A 20,011-nucleotide genomic window follows, 5' to 3' on the forward strand; every position below is an offset into this window, starting at 1 on the left:
GTTCTAAATATATATTCGTGTATATTTATATATATATTTACTTATTTGTGGGATTGATCTAAACATATGCTTTTATATATTTTTTAATTAGATCAATACAAGTGTTCCGAAGTCAACGGGACGCACAGGTATCCCGAACTAAATCTAGCAACATTACTTGGATCCAAGTGCAGGTACATTATTTTTCACAATGTTGCTTATAATATATTTATGCTACTTGATAAAACAATGCACAACTATAGAATCTTATTTGTTTTTCTATGTAGTGTCCGCAACAGCGAAACAGTTACGATTGCGGATACTTTGTATTGAGGTTTATGAAAGAAATCCTTCAGGCAAATCAATTAGAGATTCCGCTCACGGTATGAATTTATAACTTAAGATAATTTCATATAATTTATTACATTTAACTGAATGTATCATTCATATTTTGTTTTTGTTTTGTAGTACCTTGACGAATTCCGTGCCGCTGGATACCCGAAACTTAAGTTGGAAGAAATAAAAGAGGATTTGAGTCATTTTTATATTAAGCGCTTTTTCATGTAGGATTTGTGTCGAATTGAACTATAATATTATTGATGTTGTAATGATGTATATATATAATTTTGGATATTATAATGGTATTATATTAGTATATATATATTGTCTTACTGATGGCTAAAATAATATCGTCGAAAATAAATTACAGGTTGAAAATATTACAGGCTGAAAACATATTACAGGTCGAAAATATTACAGGTCGACTGGGAGGATTAAATTACAGGCTGCACATTAAAATACCTCATTTAGCTACTAAAGCGCTTTTTAAAAAGCGCTCTTATGGGCCCACCTACTAAAGCGCTTCTGTTTAAAAGCGCTGCCAAAGATTAATAAAAAAGCAAAAAAAATAAAAAAAAAAAGCAACATACTAAAGCGCTTTTGTAAAAGCGCTCTTATAGGGGGGGCTATCAGAGCGCTTTTTCTGGAAAAAGCGCTCTTAAAGCCCACCCTATAAGAGCGCTTTTCCAAAAGCGCTTTAGTATGTTGCGTTTTTTTTTTTTTTTTTTTACTCTCACAGGGGGGCCTATCACAGCGCTTTTCTGGAAAAAGCGCACTTAAAGGGGGGCCTACCAGAGCGCTTTTTCCTGAAAAGCGCTCTTAAAGGGGGGCCTACAAGAGCGCTTTTTCCAGAAAAGCGCTCTTATAGGGGGGGCCTACCAGAGCGCTTTCAAAAGCGCTTTTGTTAGCTACGCCAGCGCCAGCTTTCACAGCGCTTTTAAGCGCTTTTAAAGGCTATAAAAAGCGCTTTTGTAGGTCTTTTATGGCGTAGTGATTACATACACATTCTGCTTTTCGTTACATAGCTAAACTAATTAACTATATATATATATATATATATATATATATATATATGTGTGTGTGTGTGTGTGTGTGTGTGTGTGTGTGTGTGTGCGCGCGCGTGTGCGCGCGTGCGTGTGCGTGCGAAAAAATTTCTATGATATATACTAGCATAGTATAACATTGAGGAGTTGATCGTGTAATTAAGTTAAAATACCATAACTAATTAAATAACATTTGTATATTTAATGCAAAGACCAACTAACATAAAAGAGAGTGAGTATGCAAAGACCAAGTGACATAAAAGGGCATAAAAGAGAGTGAGTGTGATAATATGAGGTGTGAGTAGAATAATATAATTATATGATGTGTATAAAAGTTTAAAAGATAGTGGGGCATGGGCTCACACTTTGTTGTGAATAGCTCCGTCCCTGGACGCTCGTGATATTTATCCTGAAGAAAAATAAATTACATAAGTTTGAATAACAAGATATAACTAACATGAAAGTATTTTGAATAAAATTATCTCAAGTTAAACTACTAACACACTAGTGATCATGGAACCAATGTCTCAAAAATGTACCATATAAATATATCAAAAGCTATGTTACTTAACAAGCCACCGTATTTTCGTGAAAGTCACCAAACAAAATCCATAGTTAAAGGCAACTAGAACAAAATTTAACTGGTAGTCATATGCGATTCATGAAAGAAATTTAAAACCGGATAACTGAACTTAAGAAACATTAAAAGAGAGTGTTCAATTAAATTATTACATCATGAGTTTAGCTTTTAGTTTTTATTATTTTTAGGAATAACAACATTTTATTTCCAAAAAATATTATATTTAGAATAAAAAATTTATTTTTATTTTTAGAAAAAAATTATTTATTTTCGAAAAAACATTTTTTCATTTAAAAAAAAAAAGATTTTTTCGAGAAAAAATATGTTTTTTATTTTTCAGAATAACAACTTTTGGAAAGAAATTATTTCAATTTTTTTATTTTCTAAAATATATATTTTATTTTAAAAAATATTTTTCAAAACAATTATTTCAATGTTGACAACCACGTCCTTGACCTGCATTGTTGTTGTTGATGAAGAGTAAGAAGAGTTTGAAACTTAAATTGAATCAAAATTAGATTCTGAAAACATAATTGATAAATGTTAAAAAATAATGTGTAACCTCCATTGCAGTAAGTAGTAAACTCCAAAGCTGCTCCTTTATGTGCTCCGAGACCCTCTCCTTGCTCGAGGGAAGAAAATAATGATTCCAAAGCCTGCTTTGGAGAAGGGGTCTTTTAATAAGCAGGTAGAAGGTGTAATTGGGGTGGCTGTTATTGGGGTAGATTTTATCTCTTCTGTTATGGAAAAACTGCGGTATTGATTTTGGCTTCTCCTAGCATGCCTTGTGCTAGTGAGTTTCTATTTTATTGGCTTCTCCTATACTCATGCATTTAATGTTGTTACTCATGCTATGACCCCCCACTTCTTTAATGGTTTATATTTTTGTGTCATAGTTTAACGAGTATACTAGTTAAATTTTGGTCTCTTTTTTTTTGGATAAAGGATTTGTTAGAAAATCACAAATAAAATAAATAATGATTAAAATATAATTAATTATACTTAAAAACATTAATTAGAGATTCAATAAATAATTTATAATTAACTGATACAAAAAAGTTTAAAAAACTATTGAAATATTAATTATTTTTAAACATGAATTAATTCTTTACATTGACAAAATAATAATTTTTTTAATATTAATCATAAATAAAAATAATATTATATTATATGAATGTAAATATTAAGTTAGTATAATAAGAACAATTAAACTTTAATAAGTACTAACAATTTTCTTAAATTTTTTTTTGAACCAATTTACTACATTTGTATGATGTTTTAAAATTTAATTAATAAAGTTATAATTATAGTTTGAAATAAATATTGAGACTTAGTAAAAAAAATATATGCTAATGTATATTTTTACATATTATTTGAATGTAGATTATTTATAATTGATCATTAATTTGTTTATTATTAAATGAAATGTTATTTTAGTTATTTCTTATAGTAGAGAAATAGTATAGTTCATCAGTTTATCCTTCACAGAAATACCTAATTGTTATCTTAACCAAGCGAATTCAAAACCGACATGTTTTCATATAATAAATAATAGGTAAATATTTTAGCCCTTAGCTTGCTTGAATTAGGAAAACAGGCAAAATAAAAAGTGAAAGAATTTTGAAATATATTAGTGATAATGTGGATCATCAATAATAGCTCATTAATTTGAAATTTATTATAATAGCTAAATACTTTAGCTCTTAGGTTGCTTGACAAAATAAAAAAGTGAAAGACTAAAGTTTGTGTTATTTAGGGTTAGCTAGACTTCTTAGATGTATTAATTGAATAGTACAGAAAATTAATTTGGATAGCATATGATATGATCATCTTTCTAAATTGGCCCCACATTACATTACATACACATTCTGCTTTTTGTTAACAAATAATTGTGTTCCTGCAATAAATTATTAAATTAATATTATAAGTAAAGGAAATTACAAATTAATCAACAAATAATTGCATTACATACACATCTTTCTAAATTTATCAACAAATAATTTATTAGTAGTCTTATTGTGAAAAGTTGTGTTCCTGCAACAAATTATTAAATTAATATTATAAGTAAAGGAAATTACAAATTAATTTAATTATTCAATGAAATTACATTAAACAAAATAACAATGTAACACAGAAATTAGTAATTAAGATAGAATGAAAAATTATTTTAAAGGTAATAATGATTTTATTAAAAGAAACTCTTGGTATTTTATTGACAAATGTATTTGAAAATAGAGACCACATACTGAATCCTTTTATTTGTTCTATGATTGATAGTATTAGAGACCACATACTGAAAATAGACACTTATTAAATTTTTAGATTGATAATATTTTATTATTATAAAGGCAGATAACAAAGAGAGGAAACATAGAACAAAAATATAATCGGGAAAAATAACAGTACTAACCTGAAGAGATTGAAGGGAAGAGATTGAAGTTGTGATGGATTTGTTTCAAAAACTTAAAGGGAAGAGATTTGAGATTTGTATTTGTGTTTCTCGTTGTGTGTTTGGCTGGCTGGTTTACAGATATAAAGGAAGGAGGGAGTAGCAGCAATCATTGAAAAAGCAAAAAAATGGTTGACTATGTCCCATATCTTAGTCCATCACATGCATGCATGAATGATACTCCTACCACACTAATTTGATTCAATAATTAATGGAAGTGCAATTATTCTCTGTCTCAAAATATTGAAACGCTCTTCTCTTGAACAAATCGATTCCATATCTTTACTCAGTATAAGACAAATCTGACACATGTAATGTAGTTAACATGCTTGTGGTGCTGTTACTCAATCAAATTATAACACGCGGGAAAACTAATACAATCATACTTCTAGTTTTTAACGTTGTTAACATGTTGCAGTCCTATCCAACGATACATATCAAAGTCTAAGTACTTAGTTTTTAAATTCTCCAAAGATATGACTGATTATAAATAAAATTTAGACATATATTTTACAAGATACTATTTTAAAGAGACACCAATTATTTATGTTGTTTAGTACTTTGGTAGAAACACAAAGATGATAAGAAAAACAAAATTAAAATGAAAATTATTTATAAAAAAGTTGTGAATGAATTATACTTATGCAAAATTTTCTAGTGAAGGTACATAGCTCATTAATTTGAAATTTATTATAGTAGCTAAATACTTTAGCTCTTAGGTTGCTTGACAAAATAAAAAAGTGAAAGACTAAAGTTTGTGTTATTTAGGGTTAGCTAGACTTCTTAGATGTATTAATTGAATAGTACAGAAAATTAATTTGGATAGCATATGATATGATCATCTTTCTAAATTGGCCCCACATTGCATTACATACACATTCTGCTTTTTGTTACATAGCTAAACTAATTAACTATATATATATATATATATATATATATATATATATATATATATATATATCTGTGTGTGTGTGTGTGTGCGCGCGCGCGCGCGCGTGTGCTTGCGTGTGTGAAAAAAATTCTATGATATATACTAGCATAGTATAACATTGAGGAGTTGATCGTGTAATTAACTTAAAATAACATAACTAATTAAATAACATTTGTATATTTAATGCAAAGACCAACTAACATAAAAGAGAGTGAGTATGCAAAGACCAAGTGACATAAAAGGGCATAAAAGAGAGTGAGTGTGATAATATGAGGTGTGAGTAGAATAATATAATTATATGATGTGTATAAAAGTTTAAAAGATAGTGGGGCATGGGCTCACACCTTGTTGTGAATAGCTCCGTCCCTGGACGCTCGTTATATTTATCCTGAAGAAAAATAAATTACATAAGTTTGAATAACAAGATATAACTAACATGAAAGTATTTTGATTAAAATTATCTCAAGTTAAACTACTAACACACTAGTGATCATGGAACCAATGTCTCAAAAATGTACCATATAAATATATCAAAAGCTATGTTACTTAACAAGCCACCGTATTTTCGTGAAAGTCACCAAACAAAATCCATAGTTAAAGGCAACTAGAACAAAATTTAACTGGTAGTCATATGCGATTCATGAAAGAAATTTAAAACCGGATAGCTGAACTTAAGAAACATTAAAAGAGAGTGTTCAATTAAATTATTACATCATGAGTTTAGTTTTTAGTTTTTATTATTTTTAGGAATAACAACATTTTATTTCCAAAAAATATTTTATTTAGAATAAAAAATTTATTTTTATTTTTAGAAAAAAATTATTTATTTTCGAAAAAACATTTTTTCATTTAAAAAAAAAAAGATTTTTTCGAGAAAAAATATGTTTTTTATTTTTCAGAATAACAACTTTTGGAAAGAAATTATTTCAATTTTTTTATTTTCTAAAATATATATTTTATTTTAAAAAATATTTTTCAAAACAATTATTTCAATGTTGACAACCACGTCCTTGACCTGCATTGTTGTTGTTGATGAAGAGTAAGAAGAGTTTGAAACTTAAATTGAATCAAAATTAGATTCTGAAAACATAATTGATAAATGTTAAAAAATAATGTGTAACCTCCATTGCAGTAAGTAGTAAACTCCAAAGCTGCTCCTTTATGTGCTCCGAGACCCTCTCCTTGCTCGAGGGAAGAAAATAATGATTCCAAAGCCTGCTTTGGAGAAGGGGTCTGTTAATAAGCAGGTAGAAGGTGTAATTGGGGTGGCGGTTATTGGGGTAGATTTTATCTCTTCTGTTATGGAAAAACTGCGGTATTGATTTTGGCTTCTCCTAGCATGCCTTGTGCTAGTGAGTTTCTATTTTATTGGCTTCTCCTATACTCATGCATTTAATGTTGTTACTCATGCTATGACCCCCCACTTCTTTAATGGTTTATATTTTTGTGTCATAGTTTAACGAGTATACTAGTTAAATTTTGGTCTCTTTTTTTTTTTTTGGATAAAGGATTTGTTAGAAAATCACAAATAAAATAAATAATGATTAAAATATAATTAATTATACTTAAAAACATTAATTAGAGATTCAATAAATAATTTATAATTAACTGATACAAAAAAGTTTAAAAAACTATTGAAATATTAATTATTTTTAAACATGAATTAATTCTTTACATTGACAAAATAATAATTTTTTTAATATTAATCATAAATAAAAATAATATTATATTATATGAATGTAAATATTAAGTTAGTATAATAAGAACAATTAAACTTTAATAAGTACTAACAATTTTCTTAAATTTTTTTTTGAACCAATTTACTACATTTGTATGATGTTTTAAAATTTAATTAATAAAGTTATAATTATAGTTTGAAATAAATATTGAGACTTAGTAAAAAAAATATATGTTAATGTATATTTTTACATATTATTTGAATGTAGATTATTTATAATTGATCATTAATTTGTTTATTATTAAATGAAATGTTATTTTAGTTATTTCTTATAGTAGAGAAATAGTATAGTTCATCAGTTTATCCTTCACAGAAATACCTAATTGTTATCTTAACCAAGCGAATTCAAAACCGACATGTTTTCATATAATAAATAATAGGTAAATATTTTAGCCCTTAGCTTGCTTGAATTAGGAAAACAGGCAAAATAAAAAGTGAAAGACTTTTGAAATATATTAGTGATAATGTGGATCATCAATAATAGCTCATTAATTTGAAATTTATTATAATAGCTAAATACTTTAGCTCTTAGGTTGCTTGACAAAATAAAAAAGTGAAAGACTAAAGTTTGTGTTATTTAGGGTTAGCTAGACTTCTTAGATGTATTAATTGAATAGTACAGAAAATTAATTTGGATAGCATATGATATGATCATCTTTCTAAATTGGCCCCACATTGCATTACATACACATTCTGCTTTTTGTTAACAAATAATTGTGTTCCTGCAATAAATTATTAAATTAATATTATAAGTAAAGGAAATTACAAATTAATCAACAAATAATTGCATTACATACACATCTTTCTAAATTTATCAACAAATAATTTATTAGTAGTCTTATTGTGAAAAGTTGTGTTCCTGCAACAAATTATTAAATTAATATTATAAGTAAAGGAAATTACAAATTAATTTAATTATTCAATGAAATTACATTAAACAAAAGAACAATGTAACACAGAAATTAGTAATTAAGATAGAATGAAAAATTATTTTAAAGGTAATAATGATTTTATTAAAAGAAACTCTTGGTATTTTATTGACAAATGTATTTGAAAATAGAGACCACATACTGAATCCTTTTATTTGTTCTATGATTGATAGTATTAGAGACCACATACTGAAAATAGACACTTATTAAATTTTTAGATTGATAATATTTTATTATTATAAAGGCAGATAACAAAGAGAGGAAACATAGAGAGAGGAAACATAGAACAAAAATATAATCGGGAAAAATAACAGTACTAACCTGAAGAGATTGAAGGGAAGAGATTGAAGTTGTGATGGATTTGTTTCAAAAACTTAAAGGGAAGAGATTTGAGATTTGTATTTGTGTTTCTCGTTGTGTGTTTGGCTGGCTGGTTTACAGATATAAAGGAAGGAGGGAGTAGCAGCAATCATTGAAAAAGCAAAAAAATGGTTGACTATGTCCCATATCTTAGTCCATCACATGCATGCATGAATGATACTCCTACCACACTAATTTGATTCAATAATTAATGGAAGTGCAATTATTCTCTGTCTCAAAATATTGAAACGCTCTTCTCTTGAACAAATCGATTCCATATCTTTACTCAGTATAAGACAAATCTGACACATGTAATGTAGTTAACATGCTTGTGGTGCTGTTACTCAATCAAATTATAACACGCGGGAAAACTAATACAATCATACTTCTAGTTTTTAACGTTGTTAACATGTTGCAGTCCTATCCAACGATACATATCAAAGTCTAAGTACTTAGTTTTTAAATTCTCCAAAGATATGACTGATTATAAATAAAATTTAGACATATATTTTACAAGATACTATTTTAAAGAGACACCAATTATTTATGTTGTTTAGTACTTTGGTAGAAACACAAAGATGATAAGAAAAACAAAATTAAAATGAAAATTATTTATAAAAAAGTTGTGAATGAATTATACTTATGCAAAATTTTCTAGTGAAGGTACATAGCTCATTAATTTGAAATTTATTATAATAGCTAAATACTTTAGCTCTTAGGTTGCTTGACAAAATAAAAAAGTGAAAGACTAAAGTTTGTGTTATTTAGGGTTAGCTAGACTTCTTAGATGTATTAATTGAATAGTACAGAAAATTAATTTGGATAGCATATGATATGATCATCTTTCTAAATTGGCCCCACATTGCATTACATACACATTCTGCTTTTTGTTACATAGCTAAACTAATTAACTATATATATATATATATATATATATATATAGTGTGTGTGTGTGTGTGTGTGTGTGTGTGTGGGCGCGCGCGCGCGCGCGCGTGTGCGTGCGTGTGTGAAAAAAATTCTATGATATATACTAGCATAGTATAACATTGAGGAGTTGATCGTGTAATTAACTTAAAATAACATAACTAATTAAATAACATTTGTATATTTAATGCAAAGACCAACTAACATAAAAGAGAGTGAGTATGCAAAGACCAAGTGACATAAAAGGGCATAAAAGAGAGTGAGTGTGATAATATGAGGTGTGAGTAGAATAATATAATTATATGATGTGTATAAAAGTTTAAAAGATAGTGGGGCATGGGCTCACACCTTGTTGTGAATAGCTCCGTCCCTGGACGCTCGTTATATTTATCCTGAAGAAAAATAAATTACATAAGTTTGAATAACAAGATATAACTAACATGAAAGTATTTTGAATAAAATTATCTCAAGTTAAACTACTAACACACTAGTGATCATGGAACCAATGTCTCAAAAATGTACCATATAAATATATCAAAAGCTATGTTACTTAACAAGCCACCGTATTTTCGTGAAAGTCACCAAACAAAATCCATAGTTAAAGGCAACTAGAACAAAATTTAACTGGTAGTCATATGCGATTCATGAAAGAAATTTAAAACCGGATAACTGAACTTAAGAAACATTAAAAGAGAGTGTTCAATTAAATTATTACATCATGAGTTTAGTTTTTAGTTTTTATTATTTTTAGGAATAACAACATTTTATTTCCAAAAAATATTATATTTAGAATAAAAAATTTATTTTTATTTTTAGAAAAAAATTATTTATTTTCGAAAAAACATTTTTTCATTTAAAAAAAAAGATTTTTTCGAGAAAAAATATGTTTTTTATTTTTCAGAATAACAACTTTTGGAAAGAAATTATTTCAATTTTTTTATTTTCTAAAATATATATTTTATTTTAAAAAATATTTTTCAAAACAATTATTTCAATGTTGACAACCACGTCCTTGACCTGCATTGTTGTTGTTGATGAAGAGTAAGAAGAGTTTGAAACTTAAATTGAATCAAAATTAGATTCTGAAAACATAATTGATAAATGTTAAAAAATAATGTGTAACCTCCATTGCAGTAAGTAGTAAACTCCAAAGCTGCTCCTTTATGTGCTCCGAGACCCTCTCCTTGCTCGAGGGAAGAAAATAATGATTCCAAAGCCTGCTTTGGAGAAGGGGTCTGTTAATAAGCAGGTAGAAGGTATAATTGGGGTGGCGGTTATTGGGGTAGATTTTATCTCTTCTGTTATGGAAAAACTGCGGTATTGATTTTGGCTTCTCCTAGCATGCCTTGTGCTAGTGAGTTTCTATTTTATTGGCTTCTCCTATACTCATGCATTTAATGTTGTTACTCATGCTATGACCCCCCACTTCTTTAATGGTTTATATTTTTGTGTCATAGTTTAACGAGTATACTAGTTAAATTTTGGTCTCTTTTTTTTTTTTGGATAAAGGATTTGTTAGAAAATCACAAATAAAATAAATAATGATTAAAATATAATTAATTATACTTAAAAACATTAATTAGAGATTCAATAAATAATTTATAATTAACTGATACAAAAAAGTTTAAAAAACTATTGAAATATTAATTATTTTTAAACATGAATTAATTCTTTACATTGACAAAATAATAATTTTTTTAATATTAATCATAAATAAAAATAATATTATATTATATGAATGTAAATATTAAGTTAGTATAATAAGAACAATTAAACTTTAATAAGTACTAACAATTTTCTTAAATTTTTTTTTGAACCAATTTACTACATTTGTATGATGTTTTAAAATTTAATTAATAAAGTTATAATTATAGTTTGAAATAAATATAGAGACTTAGTAAAAAAATATATGTTAATGTATATTTTTACATATTATTTGAATGTAGATTATTTATAATTGATCATTAATTTGTTTATTATTAAATGAAATGTTATTTTAGTTATTTCTTATAGTAGAGAAATAGTATAGTTCATCAGTTTATCCTTCACAGAAATACCTAATTGTTATCTTAACCAAGCGAATTCAAAACCGACATGTTTTCATATAATAAATAATAGGTAAATATTTTAGCCCTTAGCTTGCTTGAATTAGGAAAACAGGCAAAATAAAAAGTGAAAGACTTTTGAAATATATTAGTGATAATGTGGATCATCAATAATAGCTCATTAATTTGAAATTTATTATAATAGCTAAATACTTTAGCTCTTAGTTTGCTTGACAAAATAAAAAAGTGAAAGACTAAAGTTTGTGTTATTTAGGGTTAGCTAGACTTCTTAGATGTATTAATTGAATAGTACAGAAAATTAATTTGGATAGCATATGATATGATCATCTTTCTAAATTGGCCCCACATTGCATTACATACACATTCTGCTTTTTGTTAACAAATAATTGTGTTCCTGCAATAAATTATTAAATTAATATTATAAGTAAAGGAAATTACAAATTAATCAACAAATAATTGCATTACATACACATCTTTCTAAATTTATCAACAAATAATTTATTAGTAGTCTTATTGTGAAAAGTTGTGTTCCTGCAACAAATTATTAAATTAATATTATAAGTAAAGGAAATTACAAATTAATTTAATTATTCAATGAAATTACATTAAACAAAAGAACAATGTAACACAGAAATTAGTAATTAAGATAGAATGAAAAATTATTTTAAAGGTAATAATGATTTTATTAAAAGAAACTCTTGGTATTTTATTGACAAATGTATTTGAAAATAGAGACCACATACTGAATCCTTTTATTTGTTCTATGATTGATAGTATTAGAGACCACATACTGAAAATAGACACTTATTAAATTTTTAGATTGATAATATTTTATTATTATAAAGGCAGATAACAAAGAGAGGAAACATAGAGAGAGGAAACATAGAACAAAAATATAATCGGGAAAAATAACAGTACTAACCTGAAGAGATTGAAGGGAAGAGATTGAAGTTGTGATGGATTTGTTTCAAAAACTTAAAGGGAAGAGATTTGAGATTTGTATTTGTGTTTCTCGTTGTGTGTTTGGCTGGCTGGTTTACAGATATAAAGGAAGGAGGGAGTAGCAGCAATCATTGAAAAAGCAAAAAAATGGTTGACTATGTCCCATATCTTAGTCCATCACATGCATGCATGAATGATACTCCTACCACACTAATTTGATTCAATAATTAATGGAAGTGCAATTATTCTCTGTCTCAAAATATTGAAACGCTCTTCTCTTGAACAAATCGATTCCATATCTTTACTCAGTATAAGACAAATCTGACACATGTAATGTAGTTAACATGCTTGTGGTGCTGTTACTCAATCAAATTATAACACGCGGGAAAACTAATACAGTCATACTTCTAGTTTTTAACGTTGTTAACATGTTGCAGTCCTATCCAACGATACATATCAAAGTCTAAGTACTTAGTTTTTAAATTCTCCAAAGATATGATTGATTATAAATAAAATTTAGACATATATTTTACAAGATACTATTTTAAAGAGACACCAATTATTTATGTTGTTTAGTACTTTGGTAGAAACACAAAGATGATAAGAAAAACAAAATTAAAATGAAAATTATTTATAAAAAAGTTGTGAATGAATTATACTTATGCAAAATTTTCTAGTGAAGGTACATAGCTCATTAATTTGAAATTTATTATAATAGCTAAATACTTTAGCTCTTAGGTTGCTTGACAAAATAAAAAAGTGAAAGACTAAAGTTTGTGTTATTTAGGGTTAGCTAGACTTCTTAGATGTATTAATTGAATAGTACAGAAAATTAATTTGGATAGCATATGATATGATCATCTTTCTAAATTGGCCCCACATTGCATTACATACACATTCTGCTTTTTGTTACATAGCTAAACTAATTAACTATATATATATATATATATATGTGTGTGTGTGTGTGTGTGTGTGTGTGTGTGTGTGTGTGTGTGTGTGTGTGTGTGTGTGTGTGTGTGTGTTGTGTGCGCGCGCGCGCGCGTGTGCGTGCGTGTGTGAAAAAAATTCTATGATATATACTAGCATAGTATAACATTTAGGAGTTGATCGTGTAATTAACTTAAAATACCATAACTAATTAAATAACATTTGTATATTTAATGCAAAGACCAACTAACATAAAAGAGAGTGAGTATGCAAAGACCAAGTGACATAAAAGGGCATAAAAGAGAGTGAGTGTGATAATATGAGGTGTGAGTAGAATAATATAATTATATGATGTGTATAAAAGTTTAAAAGATAGTGGGGCATGGGTTCACACTTTGTTGTGAATAGCTCCGTCCCTGGACGCTCGTGATATTTATCCTGAAGAAAAATAAATTACATAATGTTGTGAAAAACGATGTCAAGAACAAAGTATAATAGGGAATTAGGGAGGAGAAGAAGAACACAATAATTAGTTATAAATGTTATTCTTTTACTTTCTCTTAGAACAAGATTACAAGTTTACAAGAATAACAAATAACCTCTCTCACCCTAAATTAGGATTTGCAGCTTAGCAATGATGACAGACTAGTATGCTATTTATAATAAAACCTAACATACTAACTAATGGGCTTTTTCCACAAGACCCATTACACAAGTCAACTTAATAAACAAGCTTACTTAACAAATTAGGGTTTAAACACTAAAACCTAATTTAACATGCTAACAACCCTAGCATCTTCGACACAAGCATGTGAACAACCTTCGACTTCATGCTTAACCCTGTCGAACCAAGAAGCTACCCTTCGGCCATACTAGAGTTCGATCCAATATCTCACAAATCTCCACCTTGGATCTAACTCTACAACATCAAGGGAACAAACTAGCTTTCTTCATGCAGCTTTAGCAACTGCATACAGTGGAAAAACTTGCAACTCGGTAATGTCTTGGTGATCATATCAGCATCATTGTCTTCAGTCGAAACCTTCAGCACTTGGACTTCTCCACGCTCGATTACTCCTCTGACGAAATGTAGCCTCACATCAATGTGCTTAGTTCGCTCATGATAGGCTGAATTCTTCGACAGGTGTATTGCACTTTGACTATCACATTTAACAGTGATACCTCGACCTTGAAGTTTCAGCTCCTTCGCAAAACCTTCAAGCCACAATGCTTCTTTCATAGCTTCAGTTAATGCAATATACTCCGCTTCAATGGTTGATAGAGCAACAACCTTCTGAAGTGTTGCTTTCCAACTAATTGCTGTGCCAAACATAGTGAAAACATATCCAGAAATAGATTTCCTGGAATCCATACAACCTGCATAATCAGAGTCGACATATCCTTCGATTACTGCTTTACCATCTTCACCCAAGGCTCCACCATAAATCAGGACTCTATTTAGAGACCCATTTATATACCTTAAAATCCACTTCAATGCTTGCCAGTGAGCCTTTCCAGGATTCGCCATGTACCTGCTTACAAGACTTACTGCGTATGCTATGTCGGGTCTAGTACAGACCATAGCATACATCAAAGAACCAACTATATTAGCATACGGAATGTTATTCATATAGGCTCTTTCAACCTCAGTACTGGGACACTGATCAATACTCAGCTTGAATTGAGGGTTTGTAGGAGTCACAACTGGCTTCGAATTTGACATACCAAACTTTTCGAGAATCTTTCGTAGATATGCCTCTTGAGAAAGGCATAACTTCGATTTCTTTCTATCTCTTCGAATGTCAATTCCAAGAATTCTGGAAGCAGCTCCCAGATCCTTCATATCGAACTCCTTATTGAGTTCAGCCTTCACCCTCGTCACATCTTCAACATTGTTGCTTGCTATGAGAATATCATCCACATAAAGCAACAAAATAACAAATGAATTACCAGGTCGAAATCTAAAGTAAACACAGTGGTCGAACTGACTTCTAATGAAACTTATGCGTGCCATGAACTTGTCGAATCTCCTATTCCACTGTCGAGGAGATTGTTTCAGCCCATACAAGGATCTCTTTAACTTGCACACATAATCTTCCTTCCCCTTTTCGACATACCCTTCAGGTTGCCTCATCAGGATCGTTTCATCTAGATCACCATACAAGAACGCAGTTTTCACATCCATCTATTTCAGTTCAAGATCGAACTGTGCCACCATGGCAAGCAACATTCGAATGGACCTATGCTTCACAACAGGAGAAAACACATCATTGAAGTCGACACCTTCTTTCTGAGTGAAACCCCTTGCGACTAACCTTGCCTTATATCTTTTCGACGTCACTCCTTCAATTCCTTCCTTAACTTTGAAAATCCATTTACAGCTGACTAACCTTGCCCCAGCAGGTTTCTTGATCAGTTCCCAAGTGTGATTATCATGAAGAGATTTCATCTCATCATCCATGGCCTTCAGCCATTCTGTCTTATTTTGACTCCTCATAACTTCCTTATAATCTCTAGGTTCATCATCAAGAACCTCACTGGCAGAGATTAATGCATAAGCTATAAGATCTGCATACCCAAGTCTCTGAGGTGGTTTGATGACTCTTCTCGACCTATCTCTCGACAATAGGTAGTCATCGTCAGTTTCCTCAACTTCCTCAGCATCTTCTGCTTCTTCTTCGACTTCATCAGGGATATGCAATTCAGTATCAACCTGCTCCACCTCAACAAGAATCTCTACCTGTTCCAGCTCTTCGTCAGATGTTTCTGTACTTCGACCAACATCATCAGTTTTCTTAAAAGCCATTTCAACTTCATTGAAAACAACATCTCGACTGGTGATACACCTCCTGTGACCTGGCTCTAGGCACCATAGCCTATAAGCTTTGACTCCTTCAGGGTATCCCATGAACATGAATTTCAGAGCTCTAGGTTCGACCTTGTCTTGCCTAATGTGAGCATAGGCTACGCAGCCAAATACTCTTAGTTTGTCGAGATCTGGTGGATGTCCCGACCAAACTTCTTCAGGTGTCTTCATATCTAACGCTGTCGAAGGACATCTGTTTATCAGATATGTTGCTGTCGAAACAGCCTCAGCCCAGAACACCTTCGTTAACCCCGCACTAGTCAACATGCATCTGACTCTCTCCAAAATAGTTCGATTAAACCTTTCAGCCAAACCATTTTGCTGTGGAGTACCTGCAGTAGTTCTATGCCTTGCAATACCAGAAGCAGCACAAAAACCGTCGAATGCCTCATTGCAAAATTCAAGGCCATTGTCGGTTCTCAACCTCTTGACCTTTCTGCCAGTCTGATTTTCAACCAGAGTCTTCCAACTTTTGAAATTCTCAAAAGTTTCATCCTTAGTCTTCTGGATGAATACCCATAATTTTCTAGAATAATCATCTACTATGGATAGAAAATACCTTGCTCCTGAATGTGATGGACACCTTGCAGGCCCCCAAAGATCAGCATGGATGTAATCGAGGGATCCATGTGTTCTTTGTTTGCCTTTATTGAACTTCACTCTGCAAGATTTTCCAAGTACACAGGGTTCACAAAACTTCAGCTTTTCGACTTTGTCTCCACCAAGCAGATTTTGTTTCCCTAATTCGACCAGACCCCTTTCACTGACATGGCCCAATCTCATGTGCCAGATTTCTGTTTTCGACAAAGGTTACGTGGATGCAACATTTGTCGAACCACTTACAACTTCAGCCTCAAGGGTATACAAGCCTTGTTTCTTCACGCCTCTCAATACTTCCTTCGAACCCTTCATGACTCTTAGGATACTTTTCTCTCCTTGGAAAACATATCCTTTCTTGTCGAATTCACCAAGAGAAAGCAGATTTCTCTTCAAATCAGGAACATACCTGACTTCAGTCAACAACCTTATTGACTCATCGTGGAGCTTGAATCTCACAGATCCAATACCTGCAATCTTGCAAGCCTTGTTGTTTCCCAGCAATACTGATCCACCATCTTGATCACATAATTCCTCGAACAAGTCTTTGTTTGGAGTCATGTGCCAAGTGCAACCTGAATCCATAATCCACTCCTTCTTAGAGTCACTGCTTGAAACCACAAGAACATCAGATGATTCGAAATCATCTTGAACAATGGCAGCGTTGCCATTATCCTTACCTCCATGATATTTCAGGCGTTCAGGGCACACCTTTCTTGTGTGACCCTCCTTCTTACAATGGTAGCATCGAATGCCAGATGCTTCGCCACTGTAAGACTTCGAATGGCTTTTGCCTTTCTTCTTGTCGAACTTACCATCCTTTCGTAAGAGTTTTCCTTTAACGGCCAAACCTTCGCCAACAGTCGAAGGTTTATGCTCCTTTCGTTCATTCAAGTCCTTAGAGTACAAGGCTGATTGAACTTCTTCAAACGTCAGGGACTCTCTTCCATACAAGAGAGTTTCTTTGAAGTGAGCATGTGATCGAGGCAAAGAACACAATAGTAACAGCGCTTGATCTTCATCATCGATCTTCACATCAATATTTTCAAGATCAAGAATCAGCTTGTTGAACATATCCATTTGCTCAGCCAATACTTTGTCTTCAATCATCTTGAATGAATACAAAGCTTGCTTCAGGTAGAGTCGATTTACCAGCGATTTGGTCATATACAAACTTTCAAGTTTCACCCATAACCCTGATACCGTCGTCTCCTTTGATATCTGTCAGAGAACCTTATCACCAAGGCTCAACAAAATTGCGCTGTGTGCTTTCTCGATCATATTCGTCTTCTCCGCTGCCGTCAATTCTGCATTCATGGCTGCCTCTCCCTTCAACGCTTCCAAACAACCCTGCTGAACCAGTAGGGCTTTCATCTTCAAGCGCCACAGACCAAAATCATTCACTCCGGTGAACTTTTCAATCTCATACTTTGTTGAAGGCATCTTCTCCACGCTCACCGCACCAATTTGTTGTGAAAAACGATGTCAAGAACAAAGTATAATAGAGAATTAGGGAGGAGAAGAAGAACACAATAATTGGTTATAAATGTTATTCTTTTACTTTCTCTTAGAACAAGATTACAAGTTTACAAGAATAACAAATAACCTCTCTCACCCTAAATTAGGATTTGCAGCTTAGCAATGATGACAGACTAGTATGCTATTTATAATAAAACCTAACATACTAACTAATGGGCTTTTTCCACAAGACCCATTACACAAGCCAACTTAATAAACAAGATAACTTAACAAATTAGGGTTTAAACACTAAAACCTAATTTAACATGCTAACAACCCTAGCATCTTCGACACAAGCATGTGAACAACCTTCGACTTCATGCTTAACCCTGTCGAACCAAGAAGCTACCCTTCGGCCATACTAGAGTTCGATCCAATATCTCACACATAAGTTTGAATAACAAGATATAACTAACATGAAAGTATTTTGAATAAAATTATCTCAAGTTAAACTACTAACACACTAGTGATCATGGAACCAATGTCTCAAAAATGTACCATATAAATATATCAAAAGCTATGTTACTTAACAAGCCACCGTATTTTCGTGAAAGTCACCAAACAAAATCCATAGTTAAAGGCAACTAGAACAAAATTTAACTGGTAGTCATATGCGATTCATGAAAGAAATTTAAAACCGGATAACTGAACTTAAGAAACATTAAAAAGAGAGTGTTCAATTAAATTATTACATCATGAGTTTAGTTTTTAGTTTTTATTATTTTTAGGAATAACAACATTTTATTTCCAAAAAAGATTATATTTAGAATAAAAAAATTATTTTTATTTTTAGAAAAAAAATTCTTTATTTTTGAAAAAACATTTTTTCATTTAAAAAAAAGGTTTTTTCGGAAAAAAATATATTTTTTATTTTTCAGAATAACAACTTTTGGAAAGAAATTATTTCAATTTTTTTATTTTCTAAAATATATATTTTATTTTAAAAAATATTTTTCAAAACAATTATTTCAATGTTGAGAACCACGTCCTTGACCTGCATTGTTGTTGTTGATGAAGAGTAAGAAGAGTTTGAAACTTAAATTGAATCCAAATTAGATTCTGAAAACATAATTGATAAATGTTAAAAAATAATGTGTAACCTCCATTGCAGTAAGTAGTAAACTCCAAAGCTGCTCCTTTATGTGCTCCGAGACGCTCTCCGTGCTCGAGGGAAGAAAATAATGATTCCAAAGCCTGCTTTGGAGAAGGGGTCTGTTAATAAGCAGGTAGAAGGTGTAATTGGGGTGGCTGTTATTGGGGTAGATTTTATCTCTTCTGTTATGGAAAAACTGCAGTATTGATTTTGGCTTCTCCTAGCATGCCTTGTGCTAGTGAGTTCCTATTTTATTGGCTTCTCCTATACTCATGCGTTTAATGTTGTTACTCATGCTATGACCCCCCACTTCTTTAATGGTTTATATTTTTGTGTCATAGTTTAACGAGTATACTAGTTAAATTTTGGTCTCTTTTTTTTTTTGGATAAAGGATTTGTTAGAAAATCACAAATAAAATAAATAATGATTAAAATATAATTAATTATACTTAAAAACATTAATTAGAGATTCATTAAATAATTTATAATTAATGATACAAAAAAGTTTAAAAAACTATTGAAATATTAATTATTTGTAAACATTAATTAATTCTTTACATTGATAAAATAATAATTTTTTTAATATTAATCATAAATAAAAATAATATTATATTATATGAATGTAAATATTAAGTTAGTATAATAAGAACAATTAAACTTTAATAAGTACTAACAATTTTCTTAAATTTTTGTTTTGAACCAATTTACTACATTTGTATGATGTTTTAAA

Source organism: Vicia villosa, linkage group LG1 (assembly GCF_029867415.1).
Source record: "Vicia villosa cultivar HV-30 ecotype Madison, WI linkage group LG1, Vvil1.0, whole genome shotgun sequence".
Lineage (NCBI taxonomy): Eukaryota > Viridiplantae > Streptophyta > Magnoliopsida > Fabales > Fabaceae > Vicia > Vicia villosa.